This window comes from Cherax quadricarinatus, chromosome 51 (genome assembly GCF_038502225.1).
Source record: "Cherax quadricarinatus isolate ZL_2023a chromosome 51, ASM3850222v1, whole genome shotgun sequence".
Taxonomy (NCBI): domain Eukaryota; kingdom Metazoa; phylum Arthropoda; class Malacostraca; order Decapoda; family Parastacidae; genus Cherax; species Cherax quadricarinatus.
In genome coordinates, this window is record NC_091342.1 from 18,656,066 (window position 1) to 18,679,296 (window position 23,231).

The following is a 23,231-nucleotide window of genomic DNA, read 5'->3' on the forward strand; positions in this document are numbered from 1 at the left end:
CTAAGCAGGCTAAGATACAAACAACTATACTTACAAACGTATAAACACACACACGACACATCTAGGTGGACAGTGTCTTGTAGCATCAAGTAGGTACCACCTGTGTCTTGTAGCATCAAGTAGGTACCACCTGTGTCTTGTAGCATCAAGTAGGTACCACCTGTGTCTTGTAGCATCAAGTAGGTACCACCTGTGCCTTGTAGCATCAAGCAGGTACATCCTGCGTCGTGTAGCATCGAGTAGGTACCTCATGTGTCTTGTAGCATCGAGTAGGTACCTCCTGTGTCTTGTAGCGTCAAACAGGTATCTTCAGGGTCTTGTAGCGTCAGCAGGTACCTCCTGTGTCTTGTAACGTCAAGCAGGTACCTCCAGTGTCTTGTAGCGTCAAGCAGGTACCTCCAGTATCTTGTAGAGTCAAGCAGGTACCTCCTGTGTCTTGTAGCGTCAAACAGGTACCTCCAGTGTTTTGTAGCGTCAAGCAGGTACCTCCAGTGTCTTGTAGAGTCAAGCAGGTACTTCCTGTGTCTTGTAGCGTCAAACAGGTACCTCCAGTGTCTTGTAGAGTCAAGCAGGTACCTCCTGTGTCTTGTAGCGTCAAGCAGGTACCGCCAGTGTTTTGTAGCGTCAAGCAGGTACCTCCAGTGTCTTGTAGAGTCAAGCAGGTACTTCCTGTGTCTTGTAGCGTCAAACAGGTACCTCCAGTGTCTTGTAGTGTCAAACAGGTACCACCAGTGTCTTGTAGCGTCAAGCAGGTTCCTCCATTGTCTTGTAACGTCAAGCAGGTACCTTCAGTGTCTTGTAGCGTTAAGCAGGTACCTCCAATGTCTTGTAGTGTCAAGCAGGTGCCTCCAGTGTCTTGTAGCGTTAAGCAGGTACCTCCAATGTCTTGTAGTGTCAAGCAGGTACCTCCAGTGTCTTGTAGCGTCAAGCAGGTACCTCCTGTGTCTTGTAGCGTTAAGCAGGTACCTCCAGTGTCTTGTAGTGTCAAGCAGGTACCTCCGGTGTCTTGTAGTGTCAAGCAGGTACCTCCAGTGTCTTGTAGCGTTAAGCAGGTACCTCCAGTGTCTTGTAGTGTCAAGAAGGTACCTCCAGTGTCTTGTAGCGTCAAGCAGGTACCTCCTGTGTCTTGTAGCGTTAAGCAGGTACCTCCAGTGTCTTGTAGTGTCAAGCAGGTACCTCCAGTGTCTTGTAGCGTCAAGCAGGTACCTTCAGCGTCTTGTAACGTCAAACATGTACCTGCAGTGCCTTGTAGAGTCAAGCAGGTACCTCCAGTATCTTATAGCGTTAAGCAGTACCTCCAGCGTGTATTTGTAGCATCAAGCAGGTACCTCCAGCGTGTACTTGTAGCGTCAAGCAGGTACCTCCAGAGTGCATTTGTAGCGTCAAGCAGGTACCTCCAGCATATAGCGTCAAGCAGGTACCTTCAGCATGTAGCGTCAAGCAGGTACCTTCAGCATATAGCGTCAAGCAGGTACCTTCAGCATGTAGCGTCAAGCAGGTACCTTCAGCATGTAGCGTCAAGCAGATACCTTCAGCATGTAGCGTCAAGCAGGTACCTTCAGCATGTAGCGTCAAGCAGGTACCTTCAGCATGTAGCGTCAAGCAGGTACCCTCAGCATGTAGCGTCAAGCAGGTACCTTCAGCATGTAGCGTCAAGCAGGTACCTTCAGCATGTAGCGTCAAGCAGGTATCTTCAGCATGTAGCGTCAAGCAGGTACCTTCAGCATGTAGCGTCAAGCAGGTACCTTCAGCATGTAGCGTCAAGCAGGTACCTTCAGCATGTAGCGTCAAGCAGGTACCTTCAGCATGTAGCGTCAAGCAGGTACCTTCAACATGTAGCGTCAAGTAGGTACCTTCAGCATGTAGCGTCAAGCAGGTACCTTCAGCATGTAACGTCAAGCAGGTACCTCCAGCATGTAGCGTCAAGCCGGTACCTTCAGCATGTAGCGCCAAGCAGGTACCTTCAGCATATAGCGTCAAGCAGGTACCTTCAGCATATAGCGTCAAGCAGGTACCTTCAGCATATAGCGTCAAGCAGGTACCTTCAGCATATAGCGTCAAGCAGGTACCTTCAGCATATAGCGTCAAGCAGGTACCTTCAGCATATAGCGTCAAGCAGGTACCTTCAGCATGTAGCGTCAAGCAGGTACCTTCAGCATGTAGCGTCAAGCAGGTACCTTCAGCATGTAGCGTCAAGCAGGTACCTTCAGCATGTAGCGTCAAGCAGGTACCTTCAGCATGTAGCGTCAAGCAGGTACCTTCAGCATGTAGCGTCAAGCAGGTACCTTCAGCATATAGCGTCAAGCAGGTACCTTCAGCATATAGCGTCAAGCAGGTACCTTCAGCATGTAGCGTCAAGCAGGTACCTTCAGCATATAGCGTCAAGCCGGTACCTTCAGCATATAGCGTCAAGCAGGTACCTTCAGCATATAGCGTCAAGCCGGTACCTTCAGCATATAGCGTCAAGCAGGTACCTTCAGCATGTAGCGTCAAGCAGGTATCTTCAGCATGTAGTGTCAAGCAGGTACCTTCAGCATGTAGCGTCAAGCAGGTACCTTCAGCATGTAGCGTCAAGCGGGTACCTTCAGCATGTAGCGTCAAGCAGGTACCTTCAGCATATAGCGTCAAGCAGATACCTTCAGCATATAGCGTCAAGCAGGTACCTTCAGCATGTAGCGTCAAGCAGGTACCTTCAGCATATAGCGTCAAGCCGGTACCTTCAGCATATAGCGTCAAGCAAGTACCTTCAGCATATAGCGTCAAGCAAGTACCTTCAGCATATAGCGTCAAGCAGGTACCTTCAGCATATAGCGTCAAGCAAGTACCTTCAGCATATAGCGTCAAGCAAGTACCTTCAGCATATAGCGTCAAGCAGGTACCTTCAGCATATAGCGTCAAGCAAGTACCTTCAGCATATAGCGTCAAGCAAGTACCTTCAGCATATAGCGTCAAGCAAGTACCTTCAGCATGTAGCGTCAAGCAGGTTCTTGATGTCACACTTTATAATCAGGAAAATTTCAATTTATATTTTTTCCTCCTTGACGATGATGATAAAGCAAGTATTTAGAAGTGGAAATTAAAGCTTGGTAATATTAGGGGAACCTGCAAGTGACGTCTCAAATCTAATATAAAACCATAATAAGCGCTTATATTTTTAAGGTATTCCTTCCATTTAAATCCTCCTTACAGAATAGTAATTTTGAGATTGATCAGTGTATCATATTTTTTAGTATTTTTTTTAAATATTGTTTAAGAGATAATGATAATATTAGAAATGTGGATTATAGTTTTTCCGGTTGGATGTGTATTAAGGTGATTTGTGTGTGCTGTAAGTTAGGGAAGCGAGGCATTATTAAATGAGTGTTGGGTGGAGGCAGCGTCGGCAAGGCTGGTGTCCAAATCATCGGTTCTCTTCCTCAACATGCAACAGTCACAAAGGTCTTCATTTACGCGGCCAAACTTGCATGGCACCAGCAAAAAACCGCAGCCAGAGATGAAGCCGCGGCGCGGGACGTCTTTATCCAAGCAAGAGTACGACCCTGAAGGAGATTGGACACGGCGGAGGACCCAGGATTGGCTTAGAGAGAGTTTCGTGTTCCTAGCGTAGTTCCCTCTCTCCCTCTCCCCTCCCCCTTCTCACACCTCGCCTCGAGGAACGATCTATCAAACCTGGCTGTTATTATCATATCATGGTACCAGGCTCTAGGGGGAAAACTATGCCTAAGACTCGACAGTCATTTTGAGATTACGCCGCGCCAGATGGTGTGCGCACTCTCAGATGAAGCCATTTGCGCACCTGCGTCACGGCGGCCATCTTGAGAAACAATTGAATTACAATGTACGCCATGAATCTTCCACGGCCGTCACTTCGATTATATACCAGGCGGTCAGCTGGGCTTTGCCGCCGCCGTCTGAACTTTAATACAGCTAGATTACCTCATTCACAACTCGATAATATAGGAAATTGACTTAGTCAAATTCTGGAGATTTACAGTTACTCCATTAGGCAAGGTGGCCATCCTCTGGTGTGTCCTGGTAGTGCCAGAGACGTGGAAAATGGCCGAGAATGGTACGAAAGAGACGAGGATGTGGAGGGGGAGGTGAAATAAAATTCCCGTGTAGTCTGGTCGAGAGTTCGTTTGGCCTCTCCACGCCCCAGCCCTCAGGGCCTGGTCCTCCCTTGCTCCTTCCCCACTACTTCCACTACCACCACCACCATCACCATCACCATTACCACCTACCACCACAACCAACATCACTTCCCGCCATGATCAAAAATCATTCACCGCCACCACAACCACCCACCTACCACCATCACTACCACCAAACACCGTCAGCCTCTACCATCCCATAACCTCTACTGTCTCCTCGTCCCTGCCATCTAATTCTCTATTTTCTACGCTTTTTTCAAAGCATATTGCATTGTCTTCTAACAGCAACCTATTACCACCAACCCACTGACATCACTACTACCCACCCACTGATGTCCATTAGTTCCAGGTGTGACTGTATTAAATACCAGTTGAGTCGATCCCTTTGTAAAATCAGCCTTCAGTCCCATGCGGTACTGATTACAGACAGGCGATATGCAAGTTGTATTTTTCTAAGCATAAAGCTGTATTCCCCAGAAATTGCAGCTTGTATTTTTTCCCCCGAGACCATCGTCCTCTGATTTGTATCATAATTGGTTTCTAGTTTTTTGCCAATACACAATGGCTAGTTTACAGGGGGTAAGAATATGGTATTACTCGATATTAAGATGCCATACCTAGGTATCCCCTTCTCTCATTCTCTCTCTCTCTCTCTCTCTCTCTCTCTCTCTCTCTCTCTCTCTAGCTATCTCTCTCTCCATAAAAGTATTTTGACACTATCTTTGAAGTTAAGTGAGATGCAGACTTTCTTTCCCCTTACAGAGCCTTGTTTAGTAGTCATTATCTTAGGTAAACCTGGTGATCCAGTCCCCTCTTAAGTATCCCCCCTTCCCTACCATCTACCCCCTATCCCCTTCCTTTACCTCCTTCCTACGTCCCCACCCTCCCGTCCTTCCCTCTTGCTCCATGCCCCCTCCTCTATCCTTCCCTTAATGGTCGGTGGGGCAGCCATATCTCATGGTAATGATACCCTGAGCATCCTGCCAGTGTTAGGGGCTGCTGGAGGCCCCTTAACCCCCCCAGCTACCCCTTAGTTGTCCACCTTCCTTCCCTCAGCCGCTCGTACCTCCCACTTATCCAGATACTGCTAACTCTTCCTCTTACCGCTTCAATTTTCCTTCCCACTTTGTTGTCTCTTCCTTCCCACTTTAATGCCTCTTCTTTCCTTCCTTCCCACTTCGCTGTCTCTTCCTTGCCACTTTACTGCCTCCCCCTTCCTTTCCACTTTGCTGTCTCTTCCTTCCCACTTCACTGCCTCCTGCCCCACTTTGTTGTCTCTTCTCAGTTTACCGATTCTTCCTTTCCCACTTTCCCGCTTCTCTTCCTCTCACTTATTTCCAGCATTTTTTATACTTTGTATTTTTTTTCGCTAAAGAAATGGCCGATATTTGCTTTTGTCCCATTGATGACTGCTCTGGTGATGACTGTGGTAATGACCGTGCTGATAACCATGGTGATGAATATGGTTATTACTAGCAGTGACTATTGATGATGACTGTTGTAGTGAATGTGGTAATTTGTGGTTATGACTGTGATTACTTGTAGCGATGACTTATAGTGACCTATGATGACTGCAGTGGTAACTTGTAATGACGTGAGATGACTAGTAATCGAGTCTGGAATGACGCGCGATGACTGGTGTTACTTGTGGGGATGATGGCTTTGGTGATGACTTGCAGCGATGATTCGTGGGTGATGACTACTGTGCCTTAAAACTGTTGTCGTGTTGATCTTAGGATCCTAAACCGTGTTATGAGTGTTTCTGGGTTTCTAGACTATTTTTATGTTTGTTTATGGATCCGTAGACTGTTGCTAGGGTTATTTATGGGTCTCTAGACTATTGGTAAGGTTACTTATGGGCCCCTAGACCATTGTTAGAGTTACTTACGGTTCCCTAAACTATTGTTAGGACTGCTTATGGGCCTCTAGACTATTGTTAGTGGCTACTTATGGGTCCCTAGACTATTGTTAGGGCTATTTATGGGTCTCTAGACAATTGTTAGGGTTACTTATTGGTTCCTAGACTTTTGTTAGGGTTATTCATGGGTCCCTATACCATTGTTAGGGTTACTTATTGGTCCCTAATCTACTGTGGTGATGATTTAAAAGTACCTAATTATCCGTGTTGATGAATTTACACTCTTTGTTGTCCAGAATGGAGAAGCTTCCTTGTCTAGTTGGAATATTTACTGTAAGAGAGGAGGGGCTTGACTTTAATGCCGGTGAAGGGTCTCTTGAGCCAAGTGAGGTGGACTTACCTTTCCCCTCCCTTGGATCAAAGCAAGTGCTGACTTGAAGATGTATACGCCGAGGAAGATAGCGTCTGGTGAGGTCCGGCAGGTGACACTTCGAGATGTTATTGAGACGGTGACAAAAGTGAAAAAGTGTGAGGTGGCTGGCTTGTCTTGTAATCTCTCGCTGGGGGAATCATTAGTGTACTTTTGTATAGTTGGAAGTTCTGTGGCCATGGTTGTTGGTAGGTAGAACTCCAACAAAATTATTGCTCCAGCAAAGGTTTTTCCTTGTGATGGTTGAATGACCCCCGTTTGAGAACCACTGTCCCGGTTCAGCGTCTCATGTCAGCTAATTTCACGGGATAACTATCTCTACGATTTTTATTTACGGTGGTTGCAAGTGTGAGGCGACTGTTGCCAGTCATTATATAATAACCATTCCGTTATTCAGTTGGTATCCTCTGAGCCAGCTCGAAGTCTACTCAGGTACTGGTTCATGAAGAAATGTTTGTGAGTCATTCAACAGGTAACTCTAGAAATATTACCAAATAAAAGATAGCAGTGATTGGTAGTGATTAGGGTCATTTACTGACTCAAGACGTTACCGCCAGTCATCAAATAAACCTTATGATTCAGGCTCTGATTGGTTTTCATGTACTGATCCAAGGAGTGACTGTGCGAATCACACGCATTCAGAAACAACCCTGATTGGGTAGTATGTGCTGATCCACGTGGTGACTGTACCAATCACTCATCAAACACACCCTCAGAGACAGCCCTGATTGGGGATCATGTACCGGGTTGAGGCGTATAATTTCATCCCAGCGAGAACTACGTTCTCCAATCATCCTTTTAGGATCGGATGATTAAAGTTGATGACTTTCGCTTTTCTGTTCATGAGTGTGAGACACACCAGCAGTGTCCAGTTACATCAACAGTTACCAGTTACAGCAGTCAGAGGTTACAGCAGTAAGGGTTAGTGCAGTTAGGGGGTTACAGTTTTGAGGGTTACAGAAGATATGGCTACAATTAAGGTTACATCAGTTAGGGCTGCAGTTTCTAAGGTTACATCAGTTAGTTACAGCAGTTAGGGCTACGGTAATTAGGGATAAGGTAATTAGGGCTAAGGTAATTAGGGCCTACAACCGTTAGCAGTTAGGGTGGACATAGTAAAACTGATAAAGAGGGAAGTGAGGAACTGTGCAAAGGCCAGAGGAGAAAGAATAGGTGGGACACAGGTAGAAGAATGGAAGGGGCACGGTGGCAGGAAATGAGTGGGATAGAAGGGGTAACAATTCATGTAAAAACACACATTATATAATGAAAAAAAGGAAGAATTGATGTATTTGTGATAGGAGCGAAAGACCCAGAAAAAAACAATGAATGAAAGGTAATTAAACTTAGAAGAAAAGACAAGTGCAAGAAGAATTGTATTTCTAGATTATTATTATTATTATTATTATTATTATTATTACCATCATTATTATTACCTTTATTATTATTATAATTATTATTAATATTGTTTCAGTTACCTTATTGTAATTTGTATTAGTTATTATTATCATTATTATTATTATTATTATTAGTAGTAGTAGTAGTAGTAGTAGTAGTAATATTATGGTGAAGCTGTAAACCCATTAGGTCATAGAGCGCCTGGGGTATAAGAAGTAATCAGGTTTGATCCAAGAAAGGGAAGGGGAGGGGAGGTAGTGGCTGAAATGACTGAAACTGGAGAGAAACGAAAATGTAGAGTTGAGAATAGTGCAGAGACTGAGGTAGAGCCGGGGTACAGAGCACCCTGGATGTGTCACTATAACACAGCTGGGGTACAGAGCACCCTGACTTTATCAGTATAACACAGCCGGGGTACAGAGAACCTTGGCTGTGTCACTATAACACAGCTGGGGTACAGAGCACCCTGGCTGTGTCAGTATAACACAGCCGGGGTACAGAGCACCCTGGCTGTGTCACTATAACACAGCCGGAGTACAGAGAACCTTGGCTGTGTCACTATAACACAGCTGGGGTACAGAGCACCCTGGCTGTGTCAGTATAACACAGCCGGGGTACAGAGAACCTTGGCTGTGTCACTATAACACAGCTGGAGTACAGAGCACCCTGGCTGTGTCACTATAACACCGCCGGGATACAGAGCACCCTCGCTGTGTCATTGTAACAAAGCCGGAACACAGAGGACCCTGGCTGTGTCACTATAACACAGCCGGTGTACAGACCACCCTGGCTGTGTCACACACACACGCATTGGCCATTTTATAAGGTACACGTGTACACCTGCTCTTTAATGCAAGTATCTAATCAATCATGTGGCAGTACTTCAGTGCCAAAAAGCATGCAGACATGGTTAAGAGGTTCAGTTATTACTCAGACCAAACATCAGAATTGGGAAGAAATGTGATCTAAGTAACTTTGACTGTGGATGATTGTTAGTGCCAGACAGGGTGGTTTGAGTATCTCAGCAACTGCTCATCTGGGACTTTTGCGCACAGCAGCCTGTAGAGTTTACAGAGAATGGTGTGAAACGACGAAACATCCATTGAGCGGCAGTTCAGTGGGCGAGGACGCCATGTTAATGAGAGAGATCAGAGAAGAATAGCCAGGCTGGTTCAGGCTGGCAGGAAGGATACAGTAACTCAAATAACCATGTATTAGAACATTGGTATGCAGAAGAGCATCTCTGAACGCACAATATGTCGATCCAATAAGTGAATAGGATACAGAAGTAGAGGCCAACACCAGGTTTCTCGCCTGTCAGTTAAGAAGAAACTGAGGCTACATTGGACACAGGTGAACAGATGAAGATTAGAAAAAATGTTGCGTGGTCTGATGAATCGCGATTTCTGCTGTAACATGCAGATGGTAAGGCCAGAATTTGGCGTAAGCATTTTGGATGTGGTGGAACTGGAGATTCGCAACATGAATGCTCAGCCGACAAGTCAACACGGACAAGGATCTCTAATGAATGTTTGCAGCACCTTGTTAAATCCAGGTCACAAAGAATTCAGGATGTTCTGGGGAAAGTCGGGGGTACCTACCCTCTACTACAAGGGTGTACCTAATAAAGTGGCCGCTGAGCGTGTGTGTGTATATATATATATATATATATATATATATATATATATATATATATATATATATATATATATATATATATATATATATATATATATATATATATATACACAAACACATTTGTAATAAAAAATGACACAACTAGGGAACAAGACACATTTGCATTAAAGTTAATAGTCTTTTTCAAAATTACGACTCTAATATAATTAAGGTACATGGACTTTAAGTCCAAACATCATGTATATGCTTATAGTCTATTTATAGCCCAGACATCATACATATTCTTATAGCTTCCTGAACACTTACACATTATGCAAATGCTGATGAGAATCAATCCAGTCCTATATTCAAATCATTCTCATTTTGCGGCAGTTAAAAGCTCATAAATAACTAATTGCGAACATTTCGATTACATTTACGATTATCGTGATGGTTTTCAGATTATATGGTCATCATTTTGTGGAACTGATAGTCGTGTTTGCGATCATTGTCTTGGTTTAAAGTACCTCTGGTTTGGTGACCTTCATGTGGTGGATTATATTGGCATATTAATATAATTTATGGGAAGTGAAAGTAATTGCTGCATGCATTAGAGGAGCATTAATGTAATGCTGGCTTTATGTGTGTGTGTGTGTGTGGGACTGACTGACCTACTAAGGCAGTTTATCGTCGAGATTATCTGAGCACATTCACGTATTTACATCTTCAGAAGAGTACTGTTACCAGCTGTTACGAAGTTTATTCTTCAGGGAAAAATACCTGACACGGATCACTGTGGTCCCCCACAGTGGTGCCAGCACTGTGACGGGGTCACCGTAAGACCTAAACGTCGTCATAAGTTTCAGTCTCTTATGTGTGGGTTATTTGTGTATTGTTTCAGTCACGTTATTGTGCCATTGTTTTGTTTAATGTGTCACTATGAACACAGGTGAAGGCGGGGTAGCTGATAGTACTATGGCAGGCTGTCTACATGTATGGTATATAGTACCAACAAGATGAAGAATTAGACACATGTGCAACATTTAGGTATCTTTATTGTAGACTTTTCTCCATCCACTGCCTTTATCAGTACAAATTCAATGACATAATGGGATGACAGTAAAACTATATACAAGGTAATCATTCCCTCAGTGTTGGAGTTGGTGACGAGTACTGTCGTCTTGAAGACCACCGTGGTTTTCACCAACTCCAAGGCTGAGGGTCTGATTACCACATCTTTTTTGTGTATAGCTCTACAGTCTTCCCCATTTAGTCCTTGAATTTGTATTGATAAAGCTACTGGATGGCGAAACGTCTACCCTAAAGATACCCAGATGTTGCACATGTGTCTAATTCTTCAAGTCAGGCTATGGCAGCTCCTACTGCTGGGACAACACATTGCTATATATACAAAGGTGAACTACAAGGTGTCGCACAGTATGTCAGCACTATCAAAACTAAGCTTTATTTAATTTTTTAATGCAGTTTGCAATGATATCTCTAGTATATAATTTAACTTGTCCATTTGCATTTACCCATTCGGGTTTATATTTTCTTGTGGACATTTGATAATATTTGTAGTAAAGAGTTACTCATAACACCTTGTTACGAGTAGACATCAGTGCAGAAGAGCACTGCAGTAGGCCTACTGGTCCAAGTTAGGCAGGTCTTTCTTATATACAGTGAATTCACAAATAACCCAAATTTCTAGACTAGGTTTCAGCAGAGACGAGATGGCAGGTCAGGAAGAGGAAGGAGGAAGTAGGAAGCAGTAGTATTAATAGTAGTGGTAGTAGTAGTTGTAGTGGTAGTAGTAGTAGTAGTGTGGTTGTAGTAGTGGTAGTAGTAATAGTAGTAGTAATAGTAGTAGTAGTAATAGTAGTATTAATAGTAGTGGTGATGGTGGTGGTGGTAATAGTAGTACTGGCAGTAACAATTAGGGTGAATTACATGTCAAAGGGATAGACGAGCAGGTAATTGCAGTCACTAACTCGTCTAAATACAAAGGAGTGTAAGTTGATCCTCTCTCTTGCCAGGTTATTCTCCTCCTCCACCTATTTAATCTAGATTATTTTTCGCTAGGTCTTCCTTCTAATGCTCCTGCTCCTCCTACATCAAGGTTACAATTCAAGGGAGTTCCTTGATGCTGGTGATGGGAATCTAACTTGTGTGCCTTCCATTCTCCCAGACTCTGACTTCCACGGGTTTAACGATCCCCACAAATGAAATAATAATAATATAATGATGATATTAATAATAATAATAATAATATCTCTTGTTCTTCATGACAACATCGTTTTGAAATCTTTCCTCCTTGTCTTTTTTTTTTAAATTTCTCATCGCTCACTTGTCTCTCTTCTTTATCCTTTTGTTTCTACCGCTGCTGTTGCGTCTGGTACTACTGCTGCTAGTGGTTGTGATGGTGATAGTGGTGCTGCCACTGCGTCTGGTACTACTGCTGCTAGTGGTTGTGATGGTGATAGTGGTGCTGCCACTGCGTCTGGTACTACTGCTGCTAGTGGTTGTGGTGGTGGTGCTGCTGCGTCTGGTACTACTGCTGCTAGTGGTTGTGATGGTGGTGGTGGTGGTGCTGCTGCGTCTGGTACTACTGCGGCTGGTGTTTGTGATGGTGATGGTGGTGCTGGTGCTGCTGCTGCGTCCGTTACTACTGCTGCTGGTGTTTGTGATGGTGATGGTGGTGGTGCGCCACCAACGACTACATAAGTGGTGTTTACGGTTTAATGGCGGCGAAGACCCTGACCACCATAATGTCTTGATAGCCCGCCAGCATGGCTCCCAGCACCTCTGTTCTCCAGTGTCTTCTCTCAGATTGCCCAAGACGATGTCTTGTGCTTTGGTAACATCTTGTGGTTTGGTGATAGCTTGTGGTTTGGTGATATCTTGTGGTCTGGTGATATCTTGTGGCCTGGTGATATCTTGTGGTCTGGTGATATCTTGTGGCCTGGTGATATCTTGTGGTCTGGTGATATCTTGTGGTCTGGTGATATCTTGTGATCTGATGATATCTTGTAGTCTGGTGATATCTTGTGGTCTGGTGATATCTTGTGATCTGATGATATCTTGTGGTCTGGTGATATCTTGTGGTCTGGTGATATATTGTGGTCTGGTGATATCTTGTGATCTGATGATATCTTGTGGTCTGGTGATATCTTGTGGCCTGGTGATATCTTGTGGTTTGGTGATATCTTGTGATCTGGTGATATCTTGTGATCTGGTGATATCTTGTAATCTGGTGATATCTTGTGGTTTGGTGATATCTTGTGGCCTGGTGATATCTTGTGGCCTGGTGATATCTTGTGGTTTGGTGATATCTTGTAGTCTGGTGATATCTTGTGGCCTGGTGATATCTTGTGGTTTGGTGATATCTTGTGGCCTGGTGATATCTTGTGGCCTGGTGATATCTTGTATTTTGGTGATATCTTGTGGCCTGGTGATATCTTGTGGCCTGGTGATATCTTGTAGTTTGGTGATATCTTGTGGTCTGGTGATATCTTGTGATCTGATGATATCTTGTGGTCTGGTGATATCTTGTGGTCTGGTGATATCTTGTGATCTGATGATATCTTGTGGTCTGGTGATATCTTGTGGTCTGGTGATATCTTGTGGTCTGGTGATATCTTGTGGCCTGGTGATATATTGTGGTCTGGTGATATCTTGTGGCCTGGCGATATCTTGTGGTCTGGTGATATCTTGTGGTCTGGTGATATCTTGTGGTCTGGTGATATCTTGTAGTCTGGTGATATCTTGTGGTTTGGTGATATCTTGTAGTCTGGTGATATCTTGTAGTCTGGTGATATCTTGTGGTCTGGTGATATCTTGTAGTCTGGTGATATCTTGTAGTCTGGTGATATCTTGTGGTCTGGTGATATCTTGTGGTCTGGTGATATCTTGTAGTCTGGTGATATCTTGTGTTCTGGTGATATCTTATGGTCTGGTGATATCTTGTGGTCTGGTGATATCTTGTGGTCTGGTGATATCTTGTGGTCTGGTGATATCTTGTGGTCTGGTGATATCTTGTAGTCTGGTGATATCTTGTGGTCTGGTGATATCTTGTGGTCTGGTGATATCTTGTAGTCTGGTGATATCTTGTGGTCTGGTGATATCTTGTAGTCTGGTGATATCTTGTGATCTCATAATATCTTGTGGTCTGGTGATATCTTGTGATCTCATAATATCTTGTGGTCTGGTGATATCTTGTAGTCTGGTGATATCTTGTGGTCTGGTGATATCTTGTGGTCTGGTGATATCTTGTAGTCTGGTGATATCTTGTGGTCTGGTGATATCTTGTAGTCTGGTGATATCTTGTGATCTCATAATATCTTGTGGTCTGGTGATATCTTGTGATCTCATAATATCTTGTGGTCTGGTGATATCTTGTAGTCTGGTGATATCTTGTGGTCTGGTGATATCTTGTGGTCTGGTGATATCTTGTAGTCTGGTGATATCTTGTGGTCTGGTGATATCTTGTGATCTCATAATATCTTGTGGTCTGGTGATATCTTGTGATCTCATAATATCTTGTGGTCTGGTGATATCTTGTAGTCTGGTGATATCTTGTGATCTCATAATATCTTGTAGTCTGGTGATATCTTGTGATCTCATAATATCTTGTGGTCTGGTGATATCTTGTGATGTCATAATATCTTGTGGTCTGGTGATATCTTGTAGTCTGGTGATATCTTGTGATCTCATAATATCTTGTGGTCTGGTGATATCTTGTGATCTCATAATATCTTGTGGTCTGGTGATATCTTGTAGTCTGGTGATATCTTGTGATCTCATAATATCTTGTAGTCTGGTGATATCTTGTGATCTCATAATATCTTGTAGTCTGGTGATATCTTGTGATCTCATAATATCTTGTTGTCTGGTGATATCTTGTGATCTCATAATATCTTGTGGTCTGGTGATATCTTGTGATCTCATAATATCTTGTGGTCTGGTGATATCTTGTAGTCTGGTGATATCTTGTGATCTCATAATATCTTGTGGTCTGGTGATATCTTGTGATCTCATAATATCTTGTGGTCTGGTGATATCTTGTAGTCTGGTGATATCTTGTGATCTCATAATATCTTGTAGTCTGGTGATATCTTGTGATCTCATAATATCTTGTGGTCTGGTGATATCTTGTAGTCTGGTGATATCTTGTGATCTCATAATATCTTGTAGTCTGGTGATATCTTGTGATCTCATAATATCTTGTGGTCTGGTGATATCTTGTAGTCTGGTGATATCTTGTGATCTCATAATATCTTGTGGTCTGGTGATATCTTGTGATCTCATAATATCTTGTGGTCTGGTGATATCTTGTGATCTCATAATATCTTGTGGTCTGGTGATATCTTGTGATCTCATAATATCTTGTGGTCTGGTGATATCTTGTGATCTCATAATATCTTGTGGTCTGGTGATATCTTGTGATCTCATAATATCTTGTGGTCTGGTGATATCTTGTGATCTCATAATATCTTGTGGTCTGGTGATATCTTGTAGTCTGGTGATATCTTGTGATCTCATAATATCTTGTAGTCTGGTGATATCTTGTGATCTCATAATATCTTGTGGTCTGGTGATATCTTGTGATCTCATAATATCTTGTAGTCTGGTGATATCTTGTGATCTCATAATATCTTGTGGTCTGGTGATATCTTGTGATCTCATAATATCTTGTAGTCTGGTGATATCTTGTGATCTCATAATATCTTGTGGTCTGGTGATATCTTGTGATCTCATAATATCTTGTAGTCTGGTGATATCTTGTGATCTCATAATATCTTGTAGTCTGGTGATATCTTGTGATCTCATAATATCTTGTAGTCTGGTGATATCTTGTGATCTCATAATATCTTGTAGTCTGGTGATATCTTGTGATCTCATAATATCTTGTAGTCTGGTGATATCTTGTGATCTCATAATATCTTGTAGTCTGGTGATATCTTGTGATCTCATAATATCTTGTGGTCTGGTGATATTTTATTTGTCATACCTAGTAGCGATCAGTGAAGATGCGGGGCCAGGAACTGAGTCTCGACCCCTGCAACCACAATTAGGTGATTACAATTAGGTGAGTACACACACACACACACACACACACACACACACACACACACACACACACACACACACACACACACACACACACACACACACACACACACACACACACACACACACACACACACACACACACACACCAATCTTGTAGTGCACGGCTACCTCCAGTGAAAAAGCGGAATAGCGTATGTATTGTATTATAAGTGATGAGTGCGAACTAAAGATGGATAGCGTCTACGAACATTTAGTAAACAATGGAAAAAATGAGAAACAGTGCAGGAAGTTCCAGTTGAGGTGGAAACTCAATTGATTTTTTGAAAGTATATCCCGGGGGGGGGGAGTATGAACCCACCAGTGAGGGGTTCCAGTGCTATTTTGAGTCGAATTCGGGAGTCAGCGCCCCCGTAGCCCGGTCCTAGACCAAGTCACAACTAGTGATGTTTTTTGAAAAATTTGGTACTATCACAAAATAATAATGAAAAAAATATGACTAGTAAATAGAAAGAAAACTCGTTGAACAAAAATCGTTTGAAAAGGGAAGTGGTTAAAAAGAGTGGAAGTTAAAAAGAGCAAAATAAAAGAATTTGGAGCAGCTAAATGCTCCCTTTGCAAGGTGTTCTCTAGGACCATATAATTCATAACCCTCCCCTTGCAAGGTGTTCTGTAAACACCGGCTCCAGTCTCGACTCTTATGGCTATCCTCTTTTTGACAAAGTCGGTGGAGCTTGCATATATGATGTAGTTGTTACTAACTAGATGTTGCTGGCGGGGAGGACTGTTTGTGGTGGCTGCTCTCTCATGTGTAGTAGTGTTAATAATGCAGAGGGACGCGCTTCCTACAGTCTGAGATGAATATATGATTATTGATGGTATATAATACCGACGAGTTGATAAATAAAACACACTTGTAACACTTGGGTATCTTTATTGTTGATACGTTGCGCCTGCATAAGAGGCTTCTTTTGTCGGAATGTAGGACTGGAAGCAGTAGAAGCAGTATTGATGTGATCAGTCCGTTACCATCGGTGGGAGGTGATCAGTCCCTCTAACCTAAAGCATAGGCAAGCGGTCAGACTTTATGTATTTGAATAGAGGTGAGATGAAGCAGCTGGAGTTGCTGTCACAGGTGAGCGTGGCCCACAAATGGAAGTAGGTCTGCTAAACACTATAGTAGAATTTATACGCAGCTGAATACTTATGTGATAGTCACGCTCCTTTTCAAGGAGTTGACTATCTGTATCAGTTTCTAAATAGTTAACCTTGTTATTCTTCTTTAACTACTATTGCCAAAATACATAGTATAACACTCTTCCGTATACTTCTAACTTGTGTTAAAACAAATTGTGGGTTTTTGCTGCACCAAGTTGGACAAACCAGTTTGGATGTCTTAGTAAAACCGGGCATGCATGATTTTTATGTCTGTAACTATATATGTTGGGGCCTAAAATTATCAAGGCTTTTAAGAATAACCCTTGTGAAGGCTAAAGTCGTGTGTGTGTGTGCGTATGTGTGTGTGTGTGTGTGTGCGTATGTGTGTGTGTGTGTGCGTGTGTGTGTGTGTGTGTGTGTGTGTGTGTGTGTGTGTGTGTGTGTGTGTGAGTGTGTGTGTGTGTGTGTCTGTGTGTGTGTGTGTGTGTGTGTGTATGTGCGCGTGTGTGTGTTTGTGTGTGTGTGTGTGTGTGTGTGTGTGTGTGTGTGTGTGTGTGTGTGTGTGTGTGTGTGTGTGTGTGTGTATAAACGCAAATTTCGTTTACCTCCAAGGTTGTTTGACCCATAGAAAAAGACAACACTTTCAGACGTATTCATTGAGTCTCTTTCTCTCCAGAAGAGTGTTGACATCATAGTCAGGTCACCCACCGACTTCCACATCCCAACCCTTCCTTCAGAGTGCATGCACTACCCTTCCCATCTTCAAGATTCTAGTGTGGCTAACAGATTTCCCTGAATCCTTAAAGTTACCTTGCTCACAATCCTACAGCACATCTATTGAAACCCACTCTTCTCCATGCACTCCTATCTAACACTCACAAAAAGCTGCTGGATAATCAAGCCTCTAAAAACTCAAAGCCGTTCCTAGGACGACCTTTTACCTTCCTACCTTCCACCCTTGATTTATACACCCTCTTCGTCAGCCTATCCCTCTCTGTCCGATCTACATACCCAAACTACCTCAACAACCCCTTCGCAGCTCTCTGATATATGCTATTGGTAAGGCCACATCGTCTTTCAGTTACTACGCTCTTAATTCTCTGCATAATATTCATACCACACATTGTTCTCAAACATGACATCTCCGCTGCCTATATCGTCGCTGAAACATTCAAAACCCATACCTCTCAGTCATATAAAAACGTTGGTACCATGGTACTTTGGTATATTCACTTTTTTTTGGCTCAGTTAATAAACTTCTTTCCACTGATATTTCAAAACCTACCTTTTTTATCCTCATCCAATATATGGTTCACTCCTTCTTTAATAAACCCATCTACTGACATGTCCACTCCCAAATATGCAAATGCATCCACTTTCACCAACAAACCTCTGTCTGTCTTCAGGAAGTAACTCGACAGATTCCTAAAAACAGTTCCTCATCAGTCAGGTTGTAGCGCATACATTGGATATCAGGCGGCGGGCACTGACAGTTTGATCAATCAGGCCATCAGCCAGGAGGCCTAGTTTGGGGGCCGGACTGCGGTGACCTCTGTAAGCGACTCCAGGTAAATTTCCTCCTAACTAATATTCTATCCATCATTTCCTTGACATTTTGTTACTCTCATCTCCTTGCTTTTTTCTATGTTCACTTTTAATTTCCTTCTTTTACATACCGTATCAAATTCATCTACCAACTTTTGTCATTTGTCTTCAGAATCTCATAAGAGAACTGTTTCATCAGTCAAGTGCAGCCGGGATAACTCCCACTTTATATCAGATTCAGCATCTTTCAATCCCACATCCCTTCTCAACACTCAGATGTTTACTTCGTTTACAACCCTATCCACATGCTAATCAACCATGTGACATCACACATCCCTGTCTAAGTCCTAATTTCACTGTGAAATAGTCCCACTTCCTCCTACATAACTTCACCTGAGCTTTAGTCTCTGCATAAAAACTCCTAATTGTTTTTGATAACTTATTACCTATTTCAGACACTTGCAATATTTGCCACATAACTTCCCTATCCACCCTATCTAAATTCATAAATACAACAAACAGCTCAGCCTTATCAAAGTACTGCCCACTTATATGCTTCAATGTGAACACTTAATCTATCCTTCCTGCTCCTCAGCAATCCTGTTTTCTGTCTTTCTGCTCTCCCTTTCAATAATAACTTTACCATAAACTATACCTGGTATACTCAACAGTCTTATCCCCCTACAATTCTTACATTCTGTCTTGTTCCCCTTTCCCTTACACACTCTTTCTGCTAATCCTTTGGTATCTTCCCGTCTTTAATGCGTGTATTGAACAATCACGCCAACCACTCCAAAACTATATCCAAACCTTCTTTTGGTTTAGAAAGACACGTAAGCAAACACTATAACATATTTATTAGAAAACGTTTCGGTCCTGGGACCTTGATCACTTCTAACATACAGAGGTAGAAAGACATTATATATATAGGCAGAGAGTGAGATGTGACGCACGTGACCTCTGGAATGTCATAAGAACATAAGAATGGAGGAACACTGTAGAAGGCCTACTGGCCCATGCGAGGCAGGTCCTTATAAAAACAGGACGGGTAGAGGTTGTTTTGATAAGGACCTGCCTCGCATGGGCCAGTAGGCCTTCTACAGTGTTCCTCCATTCTTATGTTCTTATGACATTCCAGAGGTCACGTGCGTCACATCTCACTCTCTGCCTATATATATAATGTCTTTCTACCTCTGTATGTTAGAAGTGATCAAGGTCCCAAGACCGAAACGTTTTCTAATAAATATGTTATAGTGTTTGCTTACGTGTCTTTCTAAACCAACTTGTCGGTATTTATTACCAAGGTTTATACCAAACCTTCTTTTAACATCTGTTTTAATGCAATCTATCCCAGCCGCTTTACCCCCCTTTCCAACTACCCGCTACCTCATGCACTTTCCCCATGCTCTCCTCGGGCTCCTCATTCCTATACTTTGTTATCCTTCACTGCCCCTTTCATGAAATCACTGCTCCGAATTCTTTTCGTAACATTCACACCGCACATTGCTCTCCAACATGACATCTTCACTGCCTCGAGCCTCCTCGCTGCAACGTTTAAAGCCCATATATTACTCACGTATAAAAGAGTTGGTACCACTATACTCGGGTACATTCCTCTTTTTGCCTCCATAAATAAACTTCTCTCCACAGATGCCTCTACACTCCATCGACTTTTTTTTTTCTTCATCTATTCTGTGGGTCACCTCATCTTTCATAGGCCTATCTGCTGGCATGTCAACTGCAGAATATCTATATATGTAGTTTAATTTTTGAGCTAAGGCTTTGTTTTATTATTTTGAGTTGTCTTCATCTTTCCAACATATTTGGTACTGTGTATGAATATTCTCATGTTGTTGTTGCAGCGCTGTATGACCCTACTAGGTTTAGTGCTTCTTTTTGATTATTTTTTTTTTGAACGCTTCATTTGCCCTTTTCTTCTTACCTAGAGTTTTTGCCCAATTCTGGCTGGCAATATTAAAGTCTCCCAGCTCAGGGTGACAATACCGAAGTTCCTTAGCTCTGGCTGACATTATTGAAGTCTCCCAGTTCTGGCTGATATTATTGAAGTCTCCCAGCTCTGACTGACAATACCAAAGTCTCACAGCTCTGGTTGACACATTTCAGCACTATGTAACCTATCCAGTGTGATGGCAGGGTAAACACAGCTAGCTTCTCTTCCCACTATGTAACTGTCACATAAATTAGGGTAGCAACACACTGCCGATGTATCCAATTTTCCTAAATAAAGACCCTTCTCTCTCCCACCCCGCTCCCCCCCTCCCCCTCCGACCATCATGGCCGCTGGTGTCATGGCGGACGACAACGACGACAGTCATGATTCCTTCACAAATTACACCAGTTGTGGCGTCATAATTAGTCATGAAGTCATAATTGCATCAGCCGTGACGTCATAATTACTCCAGGCATGAAGTTATAATTACCAGGGGATTCGTCACGGGGAACCAAACTTTCCTTGATAACTATATAGTCTACTGAGGAGAGGGGAGGATGTGTGGGGCGGTCTGAGGGCTGGGCCCTGAGGGCTGGGTTCTGAGGGCTGGGTGTAGGATGAGGCTTGGGATGGGGAAGACTGAGAACATGGGAAAAATAAAAGGACTGGAGGAACTGAAATCTGAGGAATTGAGGGATGGGATGAGGCTGTGAGTCAGGATGGGGACGATGTGTGATCTGAGCGATGGGAAGACTGAAAGCCAGGGTGGTGGTGGTTGGGAACTGGGGTGGTGGTTGGGAACTGGGGTGGTGATTGGGATCCGGGGTGGTGGTTGGGAGCTGACGTAGTAGTTAGGTTCTGGGGTAGTAGTTGGGGAGCTGGGGTGGAGTTTCTGTCCACTATAACCCCCACCCTTGACTTGTATTCACACTCCCGCTTGTGTCTTCATCATGTTCCTACCCATCTATTTAGAATCCATTGCTGATGCTTTTGTTTTGTTTTTCCCCATCGTTTATTCCAACGCCTTAAAAATTCGTTGTTGAAAACGTTCAGCCGTTCTCGTGTGAAACAGTTGTCATTCATGCATGAAACCCTTAGGTTTCAGAGTGAATCTGTAAACATCTCTGAGTGACATAATATGCACTCTTTCCCAAAGTGGCACTTCCTCTTCCTAGCATATTTAGGCATTTTTTCCGGGGTGTTGACGATAACATTTAAATCTGCATTGACATAATCCTCTAGCATGGTATTAACACACGTGGCGGCCCGTGTTTGGCGCTGTTTTTGTTAATTTCTGGACTTTCTATTTTTTTCTTTGTATGATTTTCTTTTTGTTTTACATTAGCCATTAACTTCCTCTCTTGTGTGTTTACATCAGCACTGTGTTCTAAACTTTCACTGTTATTGTATTTAAGGTAGTACCCTGTTATAACTTTTCACCGTTATTGCATTTTCACTTTTCACTGTTATTGAGTTTTTTCCCCATTGTTCATTGACACACATGTAGACTTCCTAAGAAATTAAGAAAATATATAATAATTATATAATAATAATAATAATAATAATAATAATAATAATAATAATAATAATAATAATAATGAGGAGGAGGAGGAGGGGTGTTGATATGTTCCAATTTTTTAGCTGTAGTGTAGGCACGCCTCTGGTAAGACAGTGATGGAGTGAATGATGATGAAGGCGTTTCTTCTTTTTCTGGTCACTCTGCCTCGGTGGGAAACGACCGATGTGTTAATAACAAATATAATAATAATAGTAATAATATTGCATATTTTAATAGCATATTAAAAAATAATATTAATATTGTCAATAACTCTCTGGATATTCTTCATTAGCTCACATCCACAGAAAAAAGTGAATATCGAATTAAGTATTTTTTATTCCATGTTCGTGTTTTATGGAAGGCGGGGCTGGAATAATCTGTAATGAGGGGAGGGGAGGGGAGGGGAGCTGTAGAGGTAGGGCAGGGGTGGAGAATGAAGGGGCGGAAGGAGAATTGAATGGAGTTAAGGGAAGGGTGGGAAGGGGGAAGGGGGAAGGGAAACATAGCAGGGGAAAGAAGTGAAAATGGAAACTTAAGAAGAAGAGGTGGAAGGGCAAATTGAAGGAATGGAGTCGCAAAGAGGTAAAAAAAAAAAGGAAATTGAGAAAGGACATACACTATTGTCTGGTTCAGACCCACACTGACTGTTAGGACAGTGCAGTAATTCCATGTATCCCAAGCATAACGGCAACGGAATATACCTCTAAGGAATATTCCAGGCTAACAGAAGCAGTAAACATACCTTCTTATATTCCAGATCATCGGGGTATAAAAAGTATCCTGTTACTAGTAACAGAATATACGTATGTTCCTGTCCTCCTAAGACCTCTTTTAATGCAATGCCTTGATGCTCGTGAAGGGCTCTTGATCCCGGAAATTGGAGCCACCCTCCCCTTCTTCGGATGGAGTCTGATAGTCTCCCATTTTTCATGAGCTGTAAGACCCCTACTGGTTTAAAGCTTCCCGATAGATAATAATAATAATAATAATAATAATTTACAACTCTTCACTTTTTCCTCCATCTGATCCTATACAAGAAATGGATATAATCTGTTTTAGGTTAGATGAGGTTAATAACCTAAATTAACCTACATGTACGTATAGTTAACCAACCGTGAGGCTGGTAGATGTGGTTTACGTCTCCTAGTGCGGCCAGCAGTAACAGCCTAGTTGATCAGGCCCTGATCCATCGGGAGGCCTGGTCGTGGACCGGGCCGCGGGGGCGTTGATCCCCGGAATAACCTCCAGGTAACCTCCAGGTAGTCAACGTTTCGCTCGGATATGTGGATAAATATTGTGCAAATGGAGGCTTGTTGTGCTGTATACTCTGAAAATTTAATCTGTGTTTCAGGTATTCAAGTATCTTTGTCTGATGGTAAACAGTTAACATACAGGCTTAATGACCCTCGTGTAGTTGATAGACTTGAAACTCCACTAACCAGTACAACCAATATATCACAGCTCACCACACACTGTTTCAGTAACCATTGGTAGCC

At 42.7% G+C, this 23,231-nt stretch overlaps 1 protein-coding gene across 2 annotated transcripts in view; it reads left to right on the top strand.

Moving 5' to 3' along the window:
- The window catches only part of LOC128694735 (uncharacterized), a 268,775-nt gene that overhangs the window by 21,952 nt on the left and 223,592 nt on the right, over nt 1-23,231 (top strand). The gene's annotated exons all lie outside the window — the stretch shown is intronic.